Here is a 5,552-nt window from a genome sequence, read left to right on the forward strand (position 1 = left end):
AAGTGACCAATACAATGTTTGCTAACCTCCAATAAATTTACCACCTCAACTTCTTATATGTGAAGTCATTACTCCCCATGAGATAAGCATATGAAACATATATAATTTCAGATTTATGATATTCAAATCATTCAACCATTTAGTCATAGGATATAAGTGAAGCACACGAGTAAATGACAAACTACTCCAAAAAGATATAAGTGAAGATCAATGAGTAGTTAAATAATTATGTAGCTATGTGAAGACTCTCTCTCATTTAAGAATTCCAGATCTTGGTATTTTATTCAAACAGCAAGCAAAACAAAATAAAACGACATTTCAAGGATAGCACTCATCATGTGAAGAAGCAAAAACTTTTGCTCAACCGATACTAATCGATAATTGTTGAAGAAGAAAGGTGGGATGCCTACCGGGGCATCCCCAAGCTTAGATGCTTGAGACTTCTTGAAATATTATCTTGGGGTGCCTTGGGCATCACCAAGCTTGAGCTTTTGTGTCTCCTTAATTCCTTTCATATCACGGTCTCCCTAAATCTCAAGAGCTTCATCCACACCAAACTCAACAAGAACTCGTGAGATAAGTTAGTATAAACCAATGCAAAAACCTTATCATTCTCTACTGTAGCAAATCACAAAAATTATTATTCAACATTGCATACTAAATGTCTCTGCATATTTAATACTCCTATCCTCAAATAGAATCATTAAACAAGCAAACATATGCAAACAATGCAAACATAACGGCAATCTGCCAAAACAGTACAGTCTGTAAAGAATGCAACAGTATCAATACTTTCCTAGCTCCAAAAATTATGAACGAACATTCCCACTGTAGTAAATTTATCAGAGCTCAATATGCAAAAAGTTTCAACATTTTATGATATTTTGACTTTTCTAGGGAATTTTTGCAACAGCGGTAAACTTTCTGTTTTGAAACAGCAACATGTATACTTACAAAATAAGAATGGTAAAGGCTATCCTTGACATTTTTATTGAAAATAGAGATGCAAAACATTATTCTAAACAACATCAAGCAAAGCAGAAGAAAATAAAATGACGCTCCAAGCAAAACACATATCATGTGGTGAATAAAAATATAGCTCCAAATAAAGTTACCGATGAACGAAGACGAAAGAGGGGATGCCTTCCGGGGCATCCCCAAGCTTAGGCTCTTGGTTGTCCTTGAATATTACCTTGGGGTGCCTTGGTAATCCCCAAGCTTAGGCTCTTTCCACTCCTTATTCCATAGTCCATCGAATCTTTACCCAAAACTTGAAAACTTCACAACAGAAAACTCAACAGAAAACTCGTAAGCTCCGTTAGTACCAGAAAATAAATCACCAGTTTAAGGTACTGTAATGAACTCATTCTAAATTCATATTGGTGTAATATCTAATATATTCGAACTTCTATATGGTTCATACCTTCCGATACTACTCATAGATTCATCAGAATAAGCAAACAACACAAAGAAAACAGAATCTGTCAAAAACAAAATAGTCTGTAGTAATCTGTATCAAATGTATACTTATGGAACATAAATAAATCTACCAAATTAGGAAGTCCTAGATAATATGTTTATTGATCTACTGCAAAAAGAATCAACTGAAAATCATGTTCCTGCGATTTATGAAAACTAATCTCGTGCGCACAAAGTTTCTGTTTTCTGCAACAAGATCAAATAACTATCACCGTAGGTTATCCTAACGGTTTTACTTGGCACAAACACTAATTAAAACACAAAACCACATCTAACCAGAGGCTAGATGAATTATTTATTACTAAACAGGAGAAAAAAAAGAAAAGAACTAAAGTAAAATTGGGTTGCCTCCCAACAAGCGCTATCGTTTAACGCCCCTAACGCCCCTAAACAGGAGAGCATCATGAAGCATATGACTAGCACATTTAAGCCTAGCCCACTTCCTATGCATAGGGATTTTGTGAGCAAACAACTTATGGGAACAAGAATCAACTTGCATAGGAAGGCAAAACAAGTGCAACTTCAAAAATTTCAACACATAGAGAGGAAATATGATATTATTGCAATATGTAAGAGCACATGTTCCTCTCTCATAATAATTTTCAGTAGCATCATGAATGAATTCAACAATATAACCAGCACATAAAGCATTATTTTCATGATGCACAAGCATGGAAATTTTACTACTCTCCACATAAGAAAAAAATTCTCATTTGGAATAGTGGGAGCAAACTCAACAAAATAACTATCATGTGAAGCATAATCCAATGGGAAATTAAAATCATGATGACAAGTTTCATGGTTATTTTTATTCTTTATAGCATACGTGTCATCACAATAATCATCATAAATAGGAGGCATGCTTTCATCATAATAAATTTTCTCATCAAAACTTGGGGGACTAAACATATCATCTTCATCAACCATAGCATCCCCAAGCTTGTGGCTTTGCATATCATTAGCATCATGGGTATTCAAAGAATTCATACTAACAACATTGCAATCATGCTCATCATTCAAAGATTTAGTGCCAAGCATTTTAATGCATTCTTCCTCTAGCACTTGAGCACAATTATCGGAATCCTTATTTTCACGGAAGACATTAAAAAGATGAAGCATATGAGGCACCCTCAATTCCATTTTTTGGTAGTTTTCTTTTATAGGTTAAACTAGTGATAAAGCAAGAAACTAAAAGATTTGATTGCAAGATCTAAAGATATACCTTCAAGCACTCACCTCCACGGCAACGGCGCCAGAAAAGAGCTTGATGTCTACTACGCAACCTTCTCCTTGTAGACGTTGTTGGGCCTCCAAGTGCAGAGGTTTGTAGGACAGTAGCAAATTTCCCTCAAGTGGATGACCTAAGGTTTATCAATCCGTGGGAGGTGTAGGATGAAGATGGTATCTCTCAAACAACCCTGCAACCAAATAACAAAGAGTCTCTTGTGTCCCCAACACACCCAATACAATGGTAAATTGTATAGGTGCACTAGTTCGGCGAAGAGATGGTGATACAAGTGCAATATGGATGGTAGATATAGGTTTTTGTAATCTGAAAATATAAAAACAGCAAGGTAACTAATGATAAAAGTGAGCGTAAACGGTATTGCAATGCTAGGAAACTAGGCCTAAGGTTCATACTTTCACTAGTGCAAGTTCTCTCAACAATAATAACATAATTGGATCATATAACCATCCCTCAACATGCAACAAAGAGTCACTCCAAAGTCACTAATAGCGGAGAACAAACGAAGAGATTATTGTAGGGTACGAAACCACCTCAAAGTTATTCTTTCCGATCAATCCATTGGGCTATTCCTATAAGTGTCACAAACAGCCCTAGAGTTTGTAGTAAAATAACACATTAAGACACACATCAACCAAAACCCTAATGTCACCTAGATACTCCAATGTCACCTCAAGTATCCGTGGGTATGATTATACGATATCCATCACACAATCTCATATTCATCTATTCAACCAACACAAAGTACTTCAAAGAGTGCCCCAAAGTTTCTACCAGAGAATCAAGACGAAAACGTGTGCCAACCCCTATGCATAAGTTCATGGGCGGAACCTACAAGTTGATCACCAAAACATACATCAAGTGAATCACGTGATATCCCATTGTCACCACAGATACGCACGACAAGATATACATCAAGTGTTCTCAAATCATTAAAGACTCAATCCGATAAGATTACTTCAAAGGGAAAACTCAATCCATTACAAGAGAGTAGAGGGGGAGAAGCAACATAAGATCCAACTATAATAGCAAAGCTCGCGATACATCAAGATCGTATCACCTCAAGAACACGAGAGAGAGAGATCAAACACATAGCTACTGGTACATACCCTCAGCCCCGAGGGTGAACTACTCCCTCCTCGTCATGGAGAGCGTCAGGATGATGAAGAGGTCCACCGGTGAGGGATCCCCCTCCGGCAGGGTGCCGGAACAGGGTCCCGATTGGTTTTTGGTGGCTACAAAGGCTTGCGGCGGCGGAACTCCCGATCTCTTCTGTTCACCGAAGGTTTTAGGGTATATTCGTATATATAGGTGGAAGAAATACGTCAGGGGAGCCACGAGGGGCCCACGAGGGTGGAGGGCGCGCCCAGGGGGGTGGGCGCGCCCCCTGCCTCGTGACCTCCTTGTTGATTCCCTGACGTGCACTCCAAGTCCCCTGGATTGCTTTCGTTCCAAAAATAACTTTCCCGAAGGTTTCATTCCGTTTGGACTCCGTTTGATATTCCTTTTCTATGAAACACTGAAACAAGGTGAAAAACAGAAACTAGCACTGGGCTCTGGGTTAATGGGTTAGTCCCAAAAGTAATATAAAAGTGTTTAATAAAGCCCAATAAACATCCAAAATAGATAATATAATAGCATGAATACTTCATAAATTATAGATACGTTGCAGACGTATCAGTGTGGCAATGGTAGAAACAAGAAACGTGATGGTCGTCGTGGTTCAACTTCCATGGACAAGTTGTCATGTCTGCTGATACATGCATTGCATACCACTCACTGCAAGGAGCAGTAGTAGAGAAAACTTGTTCCAATGATACCATTTTTCCGATAAAATTCTCGAGATATCATTAGTTTTTACATATGGGATTACTCCTGCAAGGGTCAATCATAACAGGTGTTTTGTAAAAAAATGCATCTTGATGTTCCTTCAATGCACGGGCATCTTCCTAGTTATCGAAGAAGCCCACATGGGCATCTTGCCGCAGGGTGTGCCACCGACCCAAACTCAAATTTTTTTCAGACGATTAGGTGCACTGGATGTCGTGCCATGCTACAAAATGTAAAAAAAAACAGCTCCAAAATTTTTAGAATCTGTTATCTTCAAACCATCAAAACAGCCCGAGGAATATATTTTGAGTGAAGCATGATTTACTTTTACTTATATATGTATATCAAAACTAGAGTGTTTATATTTCAAGCCCGTGAACAAGTATTATTCTACTACTTTGGATCCATTGCAACGCACGGGCCAGCACATTGGTAGTAGTAGTCTCTATCTCTATCTCTACTCTACTCTTATAAAAAACAGAGTTGTTGATGATGGTGTGCCTGCCATCCTGCAGTATAGGCTGTCCGATTTATATCTGACGGATAGGAAGGAAACTATGGCAATTTTGCAAAAATAGCCACACCCCTCTTATACCAGCAAGATGCCCGTGCGTTGAACGGAGCACCAAGATGCATTTGTATGAGTAGTTTATCTTGTGGGAGAAAAGGATGAATGAGGGAAGGCCTTATTTGCAAATGTGGAGAGGGGTGTGGGTATCTTTTTGCAAATTGCCATAGTTTCCTTCCTATCGTCGGATACAGATCGGACGGCCTATATTGCAGGATGGCAGGCACACCATCATCACCAACTCTGTTTTTTTAGTGCCTGCCATCCTGCAATATGGGCCGTCCGATCTATATCTAACGGATAGGAAGGAAACTATGACAATTTACCCGCACTCTCCATATTTGCAGATAAGGCCTTCCTTTGTTCATCCTTTTCTCCCACAAGATCTTCATGTTCCGTGCAACGCACGGGCATCTTGCTAGTCTCTAC

The sequence above is a fragment of the Triticum urartu genome, chromosome 2A (genome assembly GCF_056163025.1).
Source record: "Triticum urartu cultivar PI428250 chromosome 2A, HENAU_Tu73, whole genome shotgun sequence".
Taxonomy (NCBI): domain Eukaryota; kingdom Viridiplantae; phylum Streptophyta; class Magnoliopsida; order Poales; family Poaceae; genus Triticum; species Triticum urartu.